The sequence below is a fragment of the Tenrec ecaudatus genome, chromosome 11 (assembly GCF_050624435.1).
Source record: "Tenrec ecaudatus isolate mTenEca1 chromosome 11, mTenEca1.hap1, whole genome shotgun sequence".
Lineage (NCBI taxonomy): Eukaryota > Metazoa > Chordata > Mammalia > Afrosoricida > Tenrecidae > Tenrec > Tenrec ecaudatus.
Genome location: NC_134540.1, coordinates 152137876 through 152159810, shown reverse-complemented (window position 1 = coordinate 152159810; position 21935 = coordinate 152137876). Strand labels below are relative to the sequence as shown.

Below are 21935 nucleotides of genomic sequence, written 5' to 3'. Positions count from 1 at the left end.
ATAAAATTCATAAACACCACATCCATAGAGATATTAAAGGTACCCTGTTTGTAAAGATACCCTCATATTCATTAGCGGTAGGCAGCCTATACAATACCGGGACACTTTATTTATTTATTTATTTACTTTCCGGGACACTTTCTTACATCCCTCTTTCTGAAGTTGTAGCTCTGAGGCCTGCGTAACTTGACTTTGAGAGCAGAACAGTCAGTAACAGAGGTAAATATCCTTTGGACATGCTATTTCTTAGCCATGTGAGTTAGGAAATTTTCCTTTACTGGGTAGAAAATGTCTCTTTATTGGGCAGAAAAGTTTTACAGGATTACAAAATACTTTTTCATTTCAGATGGAAAACATAAGGAAAAATAAATTAAGCCTTAAAAACAATCCTAATGTGCAGGGCTTGAAAAAGATAAGGGTAAGGCAAGACAGGAAAAGCAATAACAGCAACAATGCCCCCTCCCCCACCCCCACCCCCAAAAAAAATCCCAAACCTTGCCCATTGCTGTGGAATTCATTCTAAAGCACAGAGTAGAAACTGGCCCCATAGGGGTTCCGAGGCTGAGTCTGAAGCTACTTGATGCCAGTAAAATCTTTACAGGTGCAGCCTACCATGTTTCTCCCACAGAGCAGGTGGTGAGTTCAAATGGGCAACCTTTCAAGCAAAGTAAAGTCAAGTCAAACTTTATGATCACATCACTAGGAAAACAAAATCCAACCCACTGCACGGAGTTGATGTTGACTCATCATGACTCCATATATGGTTTCTGAAACTGTAAATCTTTGTCTTTTTGCTGTGAATTGAGTGAGCTGTTTTGCAGACCATCACCTAGGCATTCAACAAGAAACTAAATCTTTGTGAAAGTAGACAGCCTCACCTGCAATTCAAGCTCACCAGCTGCTCCTTACAGTCCAACACTCACTCCACTGACCCTTTACAGCAGATATAAGCCCAGACCAAATGCCCCACCATCTTGTATGCTGACTCATGGAGAACCTAAACAAAATTTCTGAGATAAACAGACAGTCAAACGTTCAAGAGTCCATTGTCTCTGGAGATAAGGTCTTTGCCCTTAAGGCGTTTACTCTTCAGCTGGAAAAACAAGAACAAACATTCTGTAATGGACTCTGGCACAGAGAACTAGAGCCCTTGTGCAAAAGAGTAAGGTCTGTAATGTGGTAAAAGGATGACTTCATAAGCAGAAGAAACGTGTATTCAGAGAGGTCAGGATAATCACAGACGTATTCCCAGGGCAAGTGAGTGTTATGTAGGGAAGATGGTGAACATGTAGATTGAAAGGGGAGGGGAAGACTGGTTGTTTTGTGGACTAGGAAGTCCACTTCTCTGTCTTATGCTTCTGGTTCTGCTGCTTCTCTGCCCCTCTTCTACTGTCAGAGCTGTCTCCTGGAACTAAGAGGTTCAATGTGCAGGAATCTCGAGAACCAAAGGGCACACCCCACTCCTAACTCTTCTCTTTTGCTGGTACTGACATCTACCCTGTCACTCCTGCTACAGAGATGGCTTATGTTATACCTAGCAACATGGCAATCACTCACAGATAAATCATACAACCCAATCAGTATCTCCTCCTCCTCCTCATTCCTACACTTTCTTATAAGACCTATCAGGAAAAACAAAGGTCATTTGGTAGTAGTAACAGAGGTTGTGGCTAGAAAACCCATATTTAATAATTCACTGCATTGCACTGGCCTATACGTCAAGCTGAAAGATGGAAATTTAGATTGAAAGAATATTTTCCCCTTGTGAAATATCTAAGAGTCCCTGAGTAGTGTACATGGCTCATATACTCCACTGTTAACAAAATGGTTGGTGGTTAGAGTGCACTAAGAGACCTTGTAGGATAGATCAAATGATCTGCTTCAGAAAACTGTATAGAGCCCAGTTATACTTGAATACATGTGAAGTTGCTATGAGTTGAATTCAACTTGATGTCAATTGGTCTAAAATGTCCTCAATGGAAAGCTGGACTATCATTTTACTGCAGTTTTTCATTTTTGGATTTTTTGGGGGGTGGGGTGTATGTGTTTTTCCCCCTCAAAGTATGACCAATATACAGACAAGTAGTGGAAGGGACACTCCGGCATTAAAGGTGACTCATTTGCATTTCAGAAGCTGTGGCATGCTGAAACGTGGTTGTCAAGGCAAGGAGAGTTTCCCATTTTTTAAACACTAATAATTCTGAGAGGAATTGCCAACTGTTTGATATTTTAAATCAACCACAGTGTGGATATTTATACCAGGGAAAATGGCCCCACTTAGTCACACCGGGATGATGTGTATTCTGCAAGAAAGCAACTACTGTGATAGCTGTGTGTGAGGCAGAGAAAGGACACTGATCAGTGTCGCAGATTAAGGACACCTAGGGAAAGAGGTAAGCTCAGGCTCTGTGAGGAAGATAGGTAGGCTGATGCCTTTCATTCCATTAATACTTAACAAATGCATTGGAGCTGCTGTGGAGGCTGAGAAAACATTCTTCCCCTCTACAGGTGGTCTTCAGCAGCTACTTCCTCCCAAGTGGGCAGGTGATTTCTTCTTTGTTGTCTGTTCTTACTGTGGAGCCTCTGATGAAACCTATTTCCTTTGGGTGACCCTGCTGGCATTTGAAATACAAGTGGCATAGCTTCCAGTATCACAACAACACACAGCCACCACAGTATGACAAACTGACAGAAGACAGACAGAATCAATACATTTGAATTGTGTTGCTGGTAAAGAATATTGAAAGTATCATGGACTACTAAAAGGACAAGCCAATCTGTGTTGGAGTGAATAAGACAGAGTAAGTACTCCTTAGAGGCAAAGATGGCAAGATTTTGTCCTACATGCTTTGGATGTATTTTCCGGAGAGACCAGTCCCTGGAGAAGGATGTTGTGCTTGGTAGAGTGTGAGAGGAAAAGAGGAAGGCCCTCAAGGAGCTGGATTGACACAGTGTGTCAATTGAACACTTGTGAGAATGACACAGGGCCAGGGAGTGTTTCATTCTGCTGTGCATAAGGTCACTGTGGGTTGGAATTGACTCATGGCGCCTAACAACAACAATAAAGGTGCCAAGGCACAATGAAAGTCACAGAGGATCATCCTACATAATGCCTAATAAAGGAGCTATAAGAAAGTGCCAGAACCAGAGCGAAAGCTACTGAAGAAAACTCAAGGCCGGGGTTTTAGCTCTGAAAGTAGAAACGGCAAGCGAGTTATGTACATGTTCACCTGTTTGGTGGTCACTGAGAAGTTATTTAATCTCATTTGAACTGAAAGCTCAAACCTTAACCCACCATTCACTGCCATTGAGTTGATCCATGGAGAACTTGTAGTACAGGGCAGGACTGCCCCTTAGGGTTTCAGACATGACATCTTTTGAAGCACAGCCAAATGGACTGATGAAGTTGAAACACTGACCTTCAAGTTAGCAGATCTGTGTGTAACCCACTGTGCTACCAGAGCTCACTGAATCCTTTTAATTTTTCAGAGCAGGAATATGGCAGCCAGCATTGAAAGGACGGGCTGGTTGCTGGACTGACAACTGCAAGGTCAGTGGTTCAAACCTATTAGTTTTCCCTTGGGAGAGAAATGAAGTTATTTGCTTCATAAATAATTATAGGCTCAGAAACCACATATAAAGCCATTATGAGTCAAAATAGACCCAATAGCAATGGGTATTAGATTCATGGTAGGGTTTAGAATGGCATATCTTGGAGGGGTGGGGGGCTCTTAGAATTCTGCCAGCTACATGTAGAAACTATTTTTGTACTTAAATCTCAACTACTTCTGGACTACACCCCACTTTCCTTGAATCTCCTATTGTAAATGAGTGTTGTATCAACAATTTGTGATAATTTGCTACACAGCATAGGGAAACCATGTACGCTGCTAAACCAAATAAAACAAAAAATTCTCATCTTGCACAGCTTCAGTGCTAAGGTAACTGAAAATACTAATGTAGGTTTATCATGTGACCAGCTCAACTTCTCCATTGCTATGTCCTTTGAGACACTTTTGCTTCTTGTTCCCATACCTCTGAGACACTCTGGTTTACAAATTGCACACTCCAAGGAGGACTGTTGGGGATTTGGACTGAAATTTGAGGTGGCTATATGGCCGCTTGAAGATCATTCCACTAGTGAGAAAGGCGTCGTGGAGGTTCAGTGGGATGCCAACTGCAAAGTGGGTAGTTCAAACCCACCAATCACTCTTTGAGCAAAGATGAGAGTGTCTACTCCCATAAAGACAGCATCAGAAATCCTACGGAACAGTTCTACTTTGTCCTATAAAGTTGCTATGAGTTGGAATCGGGCATTGTGTAGTATACTGCCTGGAAGATAGGCACACACACATAGAGAGAAAATGAATTATACTATGAGTTAGAATGATTTATTCTGATTATTGAGGGTAATTGAAGTTGCTGCTACACAATAGCCACAGGGAAGACTGGGAAGGGTGCCCCAGGGCTTCCTGAGGCAGACGTCTTATGTCCATCTGTGCCCGTGGAAGATTTTTGCAGTATTACAAAAGCACCAATCAGTACTACACAGTGCACTACTACACAGACTCAAATCCTTAAAGGATGAAATTTTGCCTTATCCTGTTGGATAAAGCACCCCACTATATTAAGATTTTGGAGGAAGGCAGGGAGAACATTTGGGGTGGGGGGTGAGCAAAATGGCAGGAGGAGAGTCCAAAGTTGTCTTCGTAACCTTATAGCCAGCTATGGAAGTTGGGAGTGTAATTTCTATCTATACTGAACTCATTACTGGGTCGTGGATACTTCAAGTAACTTTCCTTTTCTTTCACCCTCTATTTTATACAGCATTTTTTTAGGATGGCAAATATATCAACTTAGCCCATAGATTATAAAATGCTGAAACTACACAGTCAACCACAAGAGTTCCTATATTTGGAGCTTCCTGAAGCAAATGTTGAGAATTTAGGAGGCTGTCCTCTGGGGTGGAGGCTGGGGGGAGGTGGAGGTGTGCATACTTTTGGAAGAACACTTGTGCTATATCAGGTATAAGGACGTTTTCCACCTGTGTACAAGAAAAGAATTCACCAAGAGAACCCACAGACTGGGAAAACCTCTTTGAAAATGACATATCACACGAACGCCTTATGACTAAAATCTACTATACTTTGCAAGCTTACAATAAGAAAAGGACTAACTGCCCACTAAGGAGGTGGGCAAAGGACCTTAATAGACATTTCGCAGGGGGAGAAATCCAAATGGCCAATAAATATATGAGAAAATGTTCCCGATCATTGGCCATAGAGAAATACAAATTAAAACAACTATGAGATACCACCTAACACCCTCAAAGTTAGCCCAACTTAAAAAAATCAGAAAGTAATAAGTATTGGAGGGACTGTGGGAGATAGAAACTCTCATCCACTGCTGGTGGACCTGTAGGTATATGTAGCTATTATGGAAATTGATTTGGTGATATCTAAAACAGATGGAAATTTAGCTACCATACGACCCAGCAATCCCCCTACTGGGCATATACCCAGAAGAGGTAAGAAATAAACCACGGCCAGGCATCTGTGTTCCAATATCATTGCGGCACAGTTCACAATTGCAAGGAATTGGAAACAAAAAGCAGCGATGAACGCATGAAGCACATTGCTGCATAAGAAGAACTAGAAGAAACCATGTTAAGCAAAGTAAGCCAAGCACAAAAGGACAACTACAACATGACTGCACTGAGGTAAGTTTAAAAAGTGGGGCATGAGGGAAAAGCTACTATATACATACATCCTGGGGTGATACCCAGCAACTGTGGCAGGGGCCAAACCCAATCCCTGGATACATATGGCAGCCAACTAATGAAAGGGGGAAAGAAAGAGAGAGGCAAAAAGAAACTCATGGGTTGGGTCGGGGGTAGGAATGCACTAACCCACCTGAGGGGAGGGTATTGTATATATAGCCACAGGAGAGGGAGAGAGAGAGAGAGACCAGGCTTCAATCCGATGTGCCAAGACATGAATACAATATACTGGCATGTACCAGGGAACCAATAGGGAGGTCTGCACGGCTGGACCCATTCCTAACTATGTGGACACCCCCAAACCAGAAGAATGCACTTCAGAGGACAGCACTGGGGCTACAGCTTGGGGAGAAGAGCTTTTCTGATTAGAGCACATGGGAGAAATGAAAAGGGATGGAGAGGGAGGGGAGGACATCCTGGCCCACCAAGCCCCGAGGATGGTATTCCTGCTCAGAGCAGACAACACACAGAGAGGACCATAGGGCCAGCCCCACCACTAGACATACCATCCCTCACTAAACCATAGCACCATGGGGGACAACACTGGAGACACAGTGCAGGAATTGTGCACAATCACATCCCATCACACTGGGGTGAAACACTAAGGGCATGCACCAGAGCAGCAAGGGGAGCAAAGTGATTAAATCCCCTGGAATACCAAAAATAGACTTTGGAGACAGAGTGGCACCCCATCAGCCTTGATTGGAAAACACTCGTAAAGGCCAACAAACAGACCTTGAACTATTTATAGGTCTTTCCATTTTTGTCAGTGACTTTCTTTTTGTTGTTGTTATTATTGTTTTGTTGGTCTTGACTTCCTTTATTTTACTTGGCTTTGCTGGGTTTTTGCAATTATTGATGTATCTGCATGTCTATTTAGATAAGATAGGCTGGATAAATAATCGGAGATGAAAAGAATGGGACCAATGGTGCCAGGGGGAAACAGGTGAAGGGAGGCGGGAGAAAGGAAGGAGGGGCGGGAAACAACCCAGGGACAAGGGAACAACAAGTGAACTAAAATCAATGGAGAGAAGGGCGTAGGATGCCTAGTGGGGCTTAATCAAGGATGATGTAGCAGCGAGGAATTACTAAACCTGAATGAAGGCCAAACATGATGGTGGGACAAGAGGTATGTAAAAGGAAATAGAGGAAAGAACCAGGAGGCATAGGACCTTTATAGAGACCTAAATACAGGCATGTACATATGTAAATATGTTAAAAATTAAGGTTGCAGAGGGACATTGGGCCTCAACTCAAGTACTCCCTCAAAACAAGAACACTTTGTTCTAAGAATCTAGCATTCTGTGATTCTCACCTTCCTCACATGATTGCTGAAGACAAAATGGGTGCATAAGTAAATGTGGTGAAGAAAACTGATGGTGCCCAGATATGGAAAGATATAGCATCTGGAGCCTTAAAGGCTTGAAGATAAACAAGCGGCCATGTAGCTCAAAAACAACAAAGCCCAAATGGAAGAAGCACACCAGCCTGTGTGATCATGAGGTGTCCATGGGATCAGGTACCAGGCATCTGAGACCGAGAACAAAATCATACCCAAGGTGAATGGGGGTAGGGGGACAGGGGGAATGGAGTAGAGACCCAATGCCCATCTGTAGACAGTTGGACATCTCCCTACAGAGGGGTCACAGGGAGGAAATGATCCAGTCAGGGTGTGATATGGTGTTGATGAAACACACAACTTCCCTCTAATTATTTAATGCTTTCTTCCCCCCACTATCATGACCTCAGCTCTGCCTTACAAATCAGAGCATGCACACTGCTGCAGACAAGAGCCCACAATACAGACCATACAGGATCGATAAGCCCCCCAGAGCCAACAATGAGAGTAGAGATACCAGGAGGATTAGGAGAAGGTGGGAGGAGAAAAGGGGAACCAATCATAAGGATCAACCTAGCTGTGAAAGTCCCCAATAAAAATATTTAATTAAAAAATGAATAAATACATTTTTAAAGGATGTTTTCTTCTGTAAGCATGTGAATAGTAAGAAGGTGTATGCAGAAGCTAGGTGAGAGCAGAGTTGAGTCCAGTAGTGGAGAATGTCCATGGGCAGCATCTTTGGGTAGAATGTCTAGACTGATTTATGGTTGGAACTTAGATGCACTTTTTGATGCCTAGCCTTGAATGGCACCTCCTCACTTTCTGATTCTGGTTCTCTGCCATTCCATAGATTCCAGAAACCACTAGATCATTTTTCAGTAGGTTTCTTTTCCATTTAAATTAGCCAGAGTTCATTTCTAATTTTAGGCAACAAAGAACCCTGAAGAAAACTGTGAGAAATCCTTTTCTCAGGCTCCAGAACATCTGTCCCAGAAAGAGGAATTGCACTGATGACACTAGAAATAGTGGTGATAGCGTCTTCAAACCCAAGGGTTGTGCTATCTAATACATTAGCAGAAGTACAAACAGCAAACGGTAAATAAGTAAATGGCTCACAACAAACATTTTTAAGATGCTTGTTCATTAAAGATTTTACCAAAACGGTGAAAGCGAAGCTACCAAATTGGCTGCTAGATGTATGAAAAGATGTCCAATGTCATTAACCACCAGAGAGATGCAAACCCAAACCACAACGCGGTGCCATTGCATTCCCATTAGGATAAAGCTCTCACCACCAACATCAGTCCCAACTCACAGTGACCATACACTGTCAATCTTTGCAAAAGCAGAAAGCTTCCTCTGTCTATTGATGAGAGGCTGGTGGGTTCAAAGTGCCAATTAGCAGCTGCGTGTGTAACCTGCTATGCCATTAGGGCTCGCCCCATGGGGACAGGTAAGATTAAAAACACAAACAGAAAATAACAAATATTGGTGAGGATGTGATGAAAATGGAACTGATTACAAGGATCTACATGTGACCTCCTCCCTGGGGGATGGACGGCAGAGAAGAGGGTGAAGGGAGACGCCGGATAGGGCAAGATATGACAAAATAACAATCTATAAATTATCAAGGGCTCATGATGGAGGGGGGAGCAGGGAGGGAGGGGGAAAATAGGACCTGATACAAAGGGCTTAAGTGGAGAGCAAATGCTTTGAAAATGATTAGGGCAAAGAATGCACGGATGTGCTTCATACAATTGATGTATGTATATGTGTAGATTGTGATAAGAGTTGTATGAGCCCCTAATAAAATGTTTAAAAAAGGAAAAAGAAATGGAACCCTTAGCCACTGCTGGTGGGAATTCAAAATGATACAACTGCTATGAGCAACAGTGTGGCAATTCCTCAAAAAACGTAAGACTGGAACTACCATAAGACCCTGAAATTCCACTCAGAGGAAGGCACCCGCAAAGACTTCAAAGCAGAGACTCAAAAGCGATGTGTACATCAATACTCACTGCAGCACTCTTCTATTCATAACAACCAAAAGATGGGAACAAGTTAAACGTCCACCAGCATACGAATTGATAAACAAAAAGTGGTACATGCATAAGTGCAATGAATGGAGTACTATCCAGGTAACAGGGAGAAATAAAGTCTTGATTCATGCTACAGCATGAACGGAGTTTGAAGATATTATACTTAGTAAAATAAGCAAATCATTAAAGGACAGATATTGTGTGACTTCCATTACATATATTCACACACATACATAACAATAAAGTATATGTGCATGTATTATGCACACACGTACATACATACACATCTATATATATAGCAACTTTATAGAGACTAAGTGGTTATCAGGGATGGGAGGGAGGAAATAAATGGAGGTTCACGGTGATGGGAAATCAGCATCTTGGGCCAAGTTGAAAGATTAGGTTGGCTCTTGGTGGGCAGTGCAGTGCGTTTTTTAGTGAGAGAGAAACAACTCAGAAAAGGGAGATGAGAAGGTTGCACAGCTCAAAGAAGGTGACCAATATCACTGACTTGCTCCTGTAGGAAGTGCTAAGTTTGTGTTTTTTGCTGTGTATCTTCCCAACAGCAAAATAAAATTAAAAGGGGTGAGAATTCAGGAACTGTGGCTGTCTGAGGAGGCACAGGTAGATACAGCATGCTCTAAATGAGGCCAGAAAGGGGTGAGGCGTGGATCGGGAAAGACCACTGAGGCAGGGAAAAGAAAAGCAATGACCACCAAAGACTCAACGGGAGAGGGGTCAGTCTAGAAGAGGGGAGAATGGCTTGTTTTATGTCTTTAAGTTAGAGCCCGGGGGATTGGGGCTATGTCTCATAGGAGGACTGAATTAAGATTTCAGAATATTTGGAGGAGCTGTCATCAAGGGCTCAAGTAGAAAGAAGATATTTCAAAAATGATGATGGAGGCATATGTACAACTGTGCTTGAAACACTTGATGCATGGATTATTATAAAACAAAGAATATATAAATATTAAAATTTGAAAAACAAATGGCCTTGCTTGCAGTCCACCTGTGAATCTGGGTGGATGGACTTGTATTCTATGAGTAAGGTTCATTAAACTTATTTTTCATGGAAGGATGTCTCTTCTGTCCCCACTGCTTGATTCCATGTTAGAGGTATGCTGTTGGGCGCCATCAAGCCATCTCCCACGGAGAGCAGCCCCAGGGACAGAGTAGAATAGCCCTATAGGCGTTCGTGGCTGTAATCTTTGCAGAAACACATCACTAAAGCTGCCTCATGAGGTACCTGTTGGTGGGCTCCCACCATCAACCTTCGCCTTTGGGTTAGCAGCTGACTGTTTACGAGTTGTGGCAGAAGAGAGCCTTTTTGAAGTTCTGTATGTCTGTGTTAGACCGGGTTGACTAGAGAAACAAATCCAGTGACACTCATATATGTGTATTAAAGAGCTTGATATCAAGAAGTAATTATATATCAAGGAAACACCCCAGCCCAGGCCAACTCAAGTCCATAGTCCAATACGAGTCTATAAGTAGTCCTTCTTCAGACTCACGCAGCCACGTGCAATGATGCAGAATACAGGAAGATCACAGGTCTGTGGGTACAAAGTCCTGTGGCTCGAATGGAGGTGGCAAAATTGCTGGGCTCTGGCAGCAACCAGAATTCAGTCAGCAGGAAGGTGAAGGCAGAGAAAGAGAGAGGCTAGACTCCAGAGAGTATGCATTTTGGCCACAGCTCAAAGTGGGGTCATTGGGCTGTGACCTGATTGACAGGTTAAACTCCACCCACCAACACACTCACTTTACATATCTTCAAGTTGACACAAAATTATGTAACTACCACAAAATCTGTATATAACTGGCAACATGGAATTGCTGGTCTTTGTACACTTGCTAGGAACTACACTGCTGAATAGATCTAATGTCTCCAATATTTACTCATGATTTCTACCCCTGAACTTTCCTGGATGGCTGAGCTCTGATCCTGCTTGAATATGAAAGAAGACCAAGCTGGAGAGAGTCGGACAGTGGGACTGCCTATGTGCCCACCATGTGTTATTTCAAAAGTATATGAGTTCCTTTTAGGCCAAAGAACACTGGTGAGGTAGCAGCTATGTGATGGGCTATTAACTAGCTGGTCAGTCATTCAGACACAGTATCTGTTCTTCGGGAGAAAAGATGAGGCTGCCTGCTCCCATAACGGTTTACAGTCTTAGAAATGCAAAGATTTTCTACTCTGGTCTACAGGGTTGCTATGAGTTGGAATTGATTTGATGTAAATTGTTTTTTGTTTTGTTTTGACTTGTGGGCAACTGTTGAAGAAACAAGATTATTATTCACCTTTAAAATAGATGATTTACTGGTGTATTAGTCTAGGTAGACTAGAGAAACAAATTCATAGAAACTCATATGTGTATAGGAAATAGCTTTATATACCAGAGCAATAGAATATTGAGAAAACATCCAAGCCCAGTCCAGATCAAGTCCATAAGTCTGATATTAGCCCATATGTCCAATTCCAATTTATAAAGTCCTCTTTGGACTCACAAAACACATGCAAGGATGCCAAATTCAGGAAGAGCACAGGCCAGTGGGTGGGAAGTCTTGTGGATCCAGTGGTGGTGTAAGCTTCTCGGTGCTGACAGAGATCTCCACGTGACTTCTCCAACTCTGAGGTTCTGGCTGCCATCAGCCTATCTCCATGTGTCTTGTAAGCTGCAGTGTCTCCCAGAGAGTGAGCCTGTGTCCCGCCTCCAAGGAGCTATTTATCTCCTTAGCACCTCCAAATGAGGATATCAAGCTGTGACCAGATTGACAGACTAAACTTCATCCCTTCATTCATAAGTATCAAATTGACAACAGATTATGTAACTACCACATATGGGCAAGTGGAACTTATTTTTGGAAGAACTAGTAAAGAAACCAGCTTATGTTGATGGGAATACTGAACTAGCTTTGGTGCAACTAGCTTGGAGCAAGTGCATCTTTTCCTCTTTTGCTGTTAGCTGATACCAAGTTGACTCTGACTTACGGCAACTTTATGAAAAACAGAACAAAATGTTGCCCTACCCTGGTCATCCTCACAACCACAAGCATGACCATTGTTCCAGCTATTGCACCAATCAGTTTCACTGAGGTCTTCCATGTCCCCTTTAGCCCTATTCCTTACCAAATAGGAGGTCTTTTTTTCTTGCTATTGGCCACTCATGAGGACATTTCCAAAGCTAGCAAGTCAAGTATGGCAATACTGTGGTGTGATCCATAAGGAAAGAGATTGCCAGGCATTTCTGCTCAGTTCATCTTGGACTAAATGCTATGCTAAAGTCTATCCACCATGGGGGATCCTGATGGTATTTGAAATACCCGTGGCAATACAACATGAGAGTCACCACATACCACACACAGACAGACTTTGTCTGTCTGGTGTCAGCAATTACTGAGACAAGGAGAGCCACTATGAGTGACCAGCCAACACTTGAAACTCTAGGGTATGCAATAACCAGATGGGCCTGAGAAGGCAGAACTTCCCCTCACTCCCGACCCCCAACCCCCCCTCCCCCCAAAAAAGAGGAGGAGGAGAATTTTTTGAAGGGAAAAGCAGCATACAGAATTTAAAAGCAAAAATTTCAGAGACACGCTGACCCTGGACAGAAAATGCAAAGACAGATTGAATGCCAGGGAGAAATACTCATGGGAACACATTCTCATTTGGAAGCCTAAGTCTGCAGGGGTAAAGCTATGCCCTTTTTTCTTTCTGCACTGATTGGCCTTTTCTTTTGAGATACACTTGACATACTTGACATACCTGAAGAAAACTTCATCATAGTCCAAGGATGCAGAAAATGTCAGGAAAGGGAGGACTGGGTTGTCAGGAGGGGCTTGAGGACCAACACCGCCTTTTACTCACTTTTCAGGAGAGGAGCTCTGGTGGGAGCATGCTGAGGGAGACCAGGAAGACAGTCTGTTTGTGTGAGGGCTACAGCTTCAGAAACTCCATGGGCCAGTTTTATTCTGTCCTGTAGGCTTGCTATGAGTTGGAATTGATTTCACAGTAATCAGATTGGTTTCATTTGGAATGGGGCAGGGGGTGTTGGATAGTAGGGGGAGTCATGGTTGCATAATGGAGGAACATATTGCACTGCTTACCACAAGGTCAGCAGTTTGAAACCACTAGATGCTCCATGGGGGAAAGATGAGGCTTTCTACTCCCATAAAGATTTACACATGGAATTGAGGACAAACCCCTCAGGAACAGTAGTGGGAGTAGTGATATCATGACAGTAGACGGATAGTTGGGGAGGGGGGAAAGGGAGAAAGGGAGAAACCATCACAAGGTTGGATATATAGCCCCTTCCCCGAAGGGGATGAATAACAGAAATGTGGGTGAAGAGAGACAATGGAGAGTGTAAAATATGAAATAATAACGCATAATTGATCAAGGATTCACGAGGGTGGAAGGGTGGGGGAAGGAGGGGAAAAGAGAGAAGTTTATACCAAAGGCTCGAGTAGAAAATGTTTGGGAATTATGATGGTAACATATGTACAAATATGCTTGATACAACTGATGTATAGAATATTATAAGAACTGTAAGATCCTCCCCCAATAAAATGATAAAAAAGGGGAAAAAAGATTTACAGTCTTAGATTTCCACAGAGGCAGTTTTACCTTGTCCTATAAGGTCGCTGTGAATCAGAATTGACTCGATGTCAGTGAGGGGTTTTTTGGTTTTTTTTTTTTTGCTGTTTCTGTTTTGGATACTGGGGACAAGGAGCCTTGGTAATACATTCAGTGGGCGTGGCTAACTGACATGTAGTAATGGGAAGCTACCCACAGCTCCTCAGGAGAAAACCCTGGCAATCTGCTTCATAAAGATTACAGTCCAAAAATTCTGTAGGGCAGTTCTACTCTGTCACGTGCTGTTGCTTTGAGTTGAAAATTGGCTGGAGGACATCTAATAACAACTGCAGAGACAGGGCTGAAGCACGTGTTCCCACTCTTCATCCTCCATCTCAAGTCTCACACACACACACACACACACACACACACACACACACACACACACACACATTCACCCAACTAATCAGTTGATCAGTGACTTGCGAGATTAATAGGACCTTCTTTTTTTTTTACATTTTATTATGGGCTCATACAACTCTTATCACAATCCATACATATACATATATCAATTGTATAAAGCACATCCATACGTTCTTTTCCCTAATCATTTTCAAAGCATTTTCTCTCCACTTAAGCCCTTTGTATCAGGTCCTAGTTTTCCCCCTCCCTCCCCACTCCCCCCTCTATCATGAGCCCTTGATAATTTATAGGTTGTTATTTTGTCATATCTTTCCCTATCCGGAGTCTCCCTCCCTCCCCCCACCTTCTCTGCTGTCCATCTCCCAGGGAGGAGATTGCTAGGATCTTTAAGATATGATTTCAAGCCTGAATTACTTCCTGCCTTCCTGCCCCCAGTAAACTCTGGTAGCGCCATTGGTAAGCATTGGGCTGCTAATTGCAGCTCCTTGGGAGAAAGATGAAGCTATTTGTTTCTATAAAGATTGACTGTCTCAGAAACCCCATATAGAATCCCTATGAGTTGAAATTGACTTGGTAGCAGTGGAACCTTTGAATTTGGGTTTTCTCCCCCACCCCCTCTACCAAAGGCTAATCGCTGCTGTTGTTGTGTGTCATGAATGGATTCCCACTCCTATGGACCTCCTAGGGTTTCCTAGGCTGGGACCTTAATGGGTGCAGATCATCAGTCTTTTCTTCCACAGAGTCCTTGGGGCTTTGAGCACTCATCTTTAAATTTGCAGCCTGGCACTTAAGACAGAAGAGGAGACGCCTTGGCACAGCCATGTAATAAACGTGTTTATTTTATGCTTATTCAAGCAGCAAGACCATTTACCCTCACTTTGCAAACATCTGATTTGTACCCTGCCTCATGTTTGCATTGAACATGCTATGGCAGTAATCCAACAACTATATGAGAGCTTTTGAATTATACTGCCTTTACCGGCTGTCAACAGCCATTTTGGCTTCTCTCCTGAACCAAAAATATCCCTCAAATTAGCCACAAAGCAACTGTTGGCCTGGGTTGGAACCAAAATCAACTTCAAAAAAACCCATAGTATTTATATTAGTGACTCACGGAAGTGAGTCAACAACCCTAAGTCCCTGTTGAACTTATTATGCACGATCTTCCTGGAATGCTCTCTGCAGTTGATCAGCCAGTGCACTATATGCAGCTAGTATAATGCTTGGCTTTTCAAACTCACGGCCACTATGAAATTCCCAGAGGAATAGAAACAATAGATCTCATTTTCCATTTTAATGCTTTGAGATCGGTAACAATTTTCAATGCAATGATAGTCAACTATGGTTTGTACAGATAAAAACATGGAAGCTTTTAAAGAGCAACCAATGAATGCTTTGAAAGGTCATTACATACTTTGGTAAATTTCTCTTAGTATTTCTTACAGAGGATTTTCAGGTTTATTTAGAATCTAGGAAGAGAAAAGAGAAGCTCCCTCTTTCAGCCCATCAATATTCCCTTAGCTCTATTCTACTTTCCAGGAACTTCTTTCTTTGAACTGCCACACTACTTCAGTAATGATCGTTCCTTGGTTAACTGGGTTCCATGAAATTCTTCCCCCACTTCAAGCTATTTCCCGAACTCGGGAAAATCTAAAAGTATCCATTTTTCTGTAATTTCATATAGCGTTCATGTTGTTAGATGAAATTGAGTCTGTTCCAGCTCATATAACCACCCGATAGACAATTGCTATGTGGCAGCAAAGTGCGGTCTGGTCTTGAAAACAGTCGGTGTGTTTGAACCCATTCTTGCAGTCACTATCGAGCCATCCAATTGAGACTCTTTCCCTCTATAGCTGACTGGCTTCTACTTCAGCGAACATTGTCTTTTCCAGGAAGTGGTCTCTCCTGATGACATGTCCAAAGTACATAAAACATAGTCTCATCATCATTATTTTTTAATTAAATACTTTTATTGGGGGCTCTTACATCTGTTATCACAATCCATACATGCATCCATTGTGTCTCTCATCATCCTTATTTCGAATGAGCATTTTGGCTGTACTTCTTCCAAGACAGACTTATTTGTTTTCTGGTACTTTCAATATCAACACCATCATTCAAAGGTATTAGCTCCTCTTCAATATTTCTTATTTATTGTATAAGTCACTTGAAAATGACTAACTGAAAATGTGACTTGGGTCAGTCACATCTAGTTGTCAAAGTGACATTTTGCTTTTGAACACTCTTAAGATGTCTTTGTACCAGATATGCCTAATGCAAGAGGTCCTGGGGGTGTAGTGGTCATGAGTTGGGCTGTGACCTGCATGGTCGGCAGTTGGAAACCACCAGCAGCTTCCACAGGAGAAAGGCTGGTCTTTCTCTTCCTATAAACAATTGCAGGCTTGGAAATATTGACTCAATGGCAGTGAGTATGGTTTTGTTTGGTTTGGTCTGGGTGACCAGTGTAACAATTTTAAAGAGCATCTGATTTCTTTCTCTCTTATTTTTATTTTACTGTGAAAATGCTTTCATGGAAATGTCTGTACAGAGTGTGATGTGAGACAGAAGGACAGCAAGTGCAGGACAGTGAGATGTGTGCAAGGACAGGCTGTGACAGCAGTTCTCAACCTGTGGTTCGTCACCTCTTTGGGGTCCAACGACCCTTCACAGGGGTCACCCGATTCATAACAGTAGCAAAATTACAGTTATGAAGTAGCAACGAAAATAATTTTATGGTTGGTGGGGGGGTGGGGGTTGGGGGTTAGGGGGGGGTGTCACCACAACATGAGGAAGTGTATTAAAGAGTCGCGGCACTAGGAAGATTGAGAGTTTACACCGCTAATGCTTCTGCTCCCCTGCCAGCCGCCCTAAGCCACTTCCTCCTCAGCCTTCTCCTCGGCCCTTGCCATCCTGCTACTGTTGGTACTCCGACACCAGGTGGTTCGTGTTGCTCTTCGCCTTGGTGAACTCCATCTCGTCCATGTCCTCGCACGTGTACCAGTGCAGGAAGGCCTTGCGCCGGAACATGATGTTGAACTGCTCCGAGATGCGCTTGAACAGCTCCTGGATGGCGGTGCTCATGCCGATGAAGGGCATCTTGAGGCCACGGGGCAGGATGTCACACAGAGCCATCTTGGGGATCCACTCCACAAAGTACCTACTATTCTTGTTCTGCATGCTGAGTATCTGCTCGTCCACCTCCTTTGTGGAAATGCAGCCCCGGAAGACAGCGGTCGCCGTCAAAGAACGGCCCACGGGTCGCAGGTGGCCATCATGTTCTTGATGAGCCCGAACTTCTGCTGGATGAGCCCGGGCACGGTCAGGGCGCAGTACTGCTGGCTGCCCCAGCTGGTCAATGGCGCGAAGGCCGGCATAAAGAAGTGCAGGCGCTGGAAGGGCACCCTGTTGACCGCCAGTTTGCGTAGGTCAGCGTTGAGATGCCCCGGGAAGCGCAGACAGGTGGTGAGGCATTCATGGTGGCCAAACACCAGGTGGTTGAGGTCGCTGTAGGCGGGCATGGTCGGCTTGAGGGTGCGGAAGCAGATGCTGTTGAGGGCCTCTTTGTCGATGCAGTAGGTCTCGTCTATGTTATCCATCAGCTGTGTTGGGGACCTTGGGCGAGGGCACCATGTTGAAGGTGTTCTCAGGGAACTCCTCTTGCTGATGGGCAGCGTGCCCTAGCGCACGGAGTCGATGGTGCACCAGCACAGCCTCGTTGTCATAGACTTTGACCCGCTCCAACTGCAGATCGCTGACGTCGTGGTAGGTCGGTGGGGTTGATGCTCTTAGGTGATCAGCTCCCTAAACTTGACGCCGATCTGGCTTCCGCACTGCCTGGCCTGCAGGTGCACAATTTCTCTCGTGCTGCGGTAATGGTGGCGGTGCTGGCACCCGCCGCAGAACGAAGACAAGCGAGAGAGCGGGCGCAGACTCAGCATCTGATTTCTTGATGGCTGCTTTCATGTGTTGATTGTGATGCGTGTAAAAACGAAATCTTTTTTCATTTTCATATTTTCTGTGTTTTTCATTGAAGTTGTTTATTGGTCCAGTTTGAGGACTTTGGTTTTCTTTATACTGACGTGGAACCTCTTAGCAAGGTTGTAGTCTTTGATCTTCACCAATAAGTGCGTCACGTCGTCTTCACTCTTGGCTAGCAAGGTGTGCCTTCCATTGCAAGGTGATGAGTCTTCCTTCCATTCCGATGCACATTCTTTTGCATGTAGCTCTGCTTTCTACATCATTTTCCTGAATCTTTTTCTTTGGTTTATTTGAAAATGCACTCTTGAATTTCCTGTCTACATTTTGAAAATGAATGCTTTAATTCCTCAATTTATACCATTTCCTGCGAAGTAGCTCTTGGCCCTCTAGTTTACTCTCTTTGGTGACCACATATTTAATTCTGACTTCTGTCCTAAGCTACATTTTGGATATCTTCAATGAAGAAATATCCAAGATATAAACCCAAGATACAGCTCCAGCTCGGTTCCTGAGCCCTTCAGAGGTTGCCAGTTCTCCCAGAATGCGGTCACCCACACCACGAACACCCTATTTGGACACTCCGGCTCTGCTCCCCTACAGCCAGCTGTCTCCCAAGGGCCTCCCTTCGTCTCCACACACCCTGTCTACCTGCAGCAGACGCCTACGGCAGCCTGGACCGCGCGCCCTCCCCGCGGACCCCGGCCAGGCCAATGCGCCAGCCGCAGGGCCCCACACCCTTCGGCTTCCTGGGCCGCGCCGGCTCAGGGACCCCAAACCTTCTTTCTGGATCTCAGGCTTCACAGAGCACGCCTGCCAGCCGCCTACGATGTGCCAGGGACCTTCCAGAGCCCCTGCTGGGCGCCGGTGGCAGCGCCTTCACGCCACCTCTGCCAGCCCAAGACGACCTGATGCTACGCAGGCGGCCCCCAAGGCCTGGAACGAGTCGGACCTGGATGTGGCGTACGAGAAAATCTTCACAGACGGCCACTTATGGACGCCTGCCTGTCTTCTCAAGGTCCACCTCACCTGGCCTGCAGCTGTTGCCCTGGAGAGCAAGCAGTCTGGATGGGCTTGCGGCCGGCAAGGACAATGTCACCAGCGCCACCGTAGCCATCGCAGGTACAAAGTGTCCCTTCTGGCCAATGACAGGTGGTCAAGTGAGAGCAGCTACCGCCGCTTGCTGGGCTCTGCAGGCCCTGCAGGCACCTTGCCCAGCAGCTGGCAGCCTGTCAACCGTATCCCCATGCCGCCCTCCAGTCCCCAGCCCCGCAGTGCCCCCCTCCATCAGCGCCATCCCCCACCATGATATTCAAGCTGCAAAATGCCCTCTGGGAATCTGGGGCCAGCTGGGCAATGCTTCCTGGCTCCCCCCCCCCCCAAAGTTCACCTTGGTATCCCTGTCTAAGTTTCCCCCCACCAAGCCAAGCCCTCAGCCCCAACTGCATCTCCAGCCCCATCCAGGCTCAGTCCCAGCCCCAAGGGCCTGCCCTTCAAATCCCTCAACAGATAAAGCCACCTGTGAGTGAAGGTCCCCCCAGGCCCCCTGCCAAGCCAGAGCCAGAGCTGGAGCTGTAGGGGCTGCTGGCCCCAGTGCTGGAGGCTGGCGATGCCAAGGAAGGCGCCCTGACTCAGGCCCTCAGCCCCACGGGGTTGCAGCCAGCACTGTGCCCGAGCTGGAGGAGCTGCCCCAGGTGCTGGCAGAGATCCCAGGACCCCTCCAGGGCAGGGGCTCCATGGAACAGAGCCTCGCCTTGGCCCTGCAAGAAGCAGTACCAGAAGATCATCAGAAGGCAGGTTCCCCTCACAAGGCCCGACATGGCGCGCGCCTCAACCTGCCGGCGCTGCTATTGGACACAACGCTGACCCAGGATCTGGACGTGGTGCAGCAAGCTGTGACGGACATGAAGGACCCGAGCCAGCCCAAGGAAGAGGGCATCACGGGCCTGCACAATGCCGTCAGCGATGCCAACTACACCAACTCCCCCGACAGCCACGGCTGGACCCCGCTGCACTGTGGGACCTCGTGCAACCACACTGCCATCTGCGCCGAATTCGGCGACAAGCTCTCCTTCCGTGAGGGCGAGTCGGTGACCGTGTTGCAGAGGGACGCACTGGAATTCCGACTGATGGTGGGCCTGGCTGCATGGCCAGGAGGGCTACGTGTCCCGGAACTACTTTTGGCTCTTCCCCAGGGTGAAGTCTCCGAGGAATAAGGTCTAGCAGAAAAGAAGGACATTTCCACTGGACGCGAGAGGAAGCCGCCCTGCTGCGCACCCCCTCCCCCACAATCTCTTGTTCCATTACTGCTGCATCTTTGTCCTCCCAGCCCAGTACGGGGCGCAGTCCTCTGCTCCCCTGGAAGCCCCGGGAAGATGCTGGGAGACCTCAGCTTTAAATTTAGGAACCTGCTTTAGCCTTCAGAGGCCAGGGGTGGGGCTGGACATTATTGGAAAGGTGCCCTCTGCCCTCATGCCACCTCAGGTGCCTCCCTAAGCGCCTCTCTCTCCTTCCGTCACTGCTTCTCAAAGCCAGCCTCCATCGCACAGTCCCAGCCTAGCCTGGGATGAATCATTGCCACTCCATTTGCCTGGGAGTCAGCATAGGGAACCAGCATAGGCCCACTGGCCCCTCCCACGACTGCTGCCTCCACTCCCACCCAAATAAGTGCCTTCACACAGCCCTGGCTTGATGTTTATACCAAAAATGGGAACACTTTTCTTTATAAATAAAGGTAGTTTGCACAGAAAAAATTTTTTAAATACATTTTTCCTGATAAAATTTCAACACGATCAACTTTCCCACAGTTTAGGACCTGACATTAGAAGGCAATATAATTAGGGTACTATGTATGCACTGGGAACTCAGTAAGACACTGAGTTTTACCTCCCACCAGTTTTATTATCCATGTGACTCTGTCCAGCAGAAAGAATGGAGGCTCCAGAAACTGGGCATCTTGGCTAAGTGCCCTTTCCCAGACCATAAGAATATTAATTTCAAACATGATCCTAAGCTGCACCACAGCATGAAGAGCTAGGCAAAGGTTGGCAGGAGAATATGTCTACCGAAACAGTGACTGGGCGTATGCACAGACTCATAAAACTATCCCCTGGGGCTTCTCAGCCTTTTGAGAGGAAGGAAATCCAGAAAATAATAGATTTCCTGTACTTAAGCAGGTGAGATAACAAAGCCCTGATTTGGAATATTACAGTAATGATGATCCTATCTGTACGTTCAGTTCATGTTTTGTTTTGGGGTGTTTTTTTTAACTCCTTTATCTAGATTCTAGATGAATCACAGAAATTATGTCCAAGTCAGGAATTCAGGAGTTGAACTAAACTTTTCCTTTTTTGCTCACCTCAGAAATACAATGAGGGGGAAAAAAAGAAATACAATGAGATATCGTAGTTAAACAAGTGGCCATCTAACAGGGAAACAACAAAGCCCATATGGAAGAAACGCATCAGCCTGTATGATCATAAGGTGTCCACAGGAAGAGGTATCAGAAGTTCAAAAAACACTCATCCAAATTGATATGAAGGGGAGTAGATGTAGTGGAGACCCAAAGTCCCCCAGCAAGGTGATTGGACAGCCCCTCTTAGAAGAACCTCATGGGACAGAGGATAAATCCAGGGTGCAGTGCGGCCCTGAGGAACTATCCTCAAGTTCTTTAAGATTTTCTCCCTTTACTATTATGGTCCTTAGGTGATATACCTCACTGGGCATGTTGGATTTGCGTGTGATCATTTGTACATTTAAAATTGCTCAGTACATGGTAGTCCAGATAGATGACCCCTCAGAGACCAT

At 45.2% G+C, this 21935-nt stretch overlaps 1 protein-coding gene and 2 pseudogenes across 2 annotated transcripts in view; 1 reads left to right on the top strand and 2 right to left on the bottom strand.

The window, feature by feature from the left end:
- The window catches only part of CLDN10 (claudin 10), a 216856-nt gene that overhangs the window by 98322 nt on the left and 96599 nt on the right, over nucleotides 1-21935 (bottom strand). The window lies entirely within an intron of this gene.
- On the bottom strand, nucleotides 17021-18116 carry LOC142461570 (tubulin beta chain-like; annotated as a pseudogene).
- LOC142461569 (relA-associated inhibitor-like) lies at nucleotides 18129-20344 on the top strand (annotated as a pseudogene).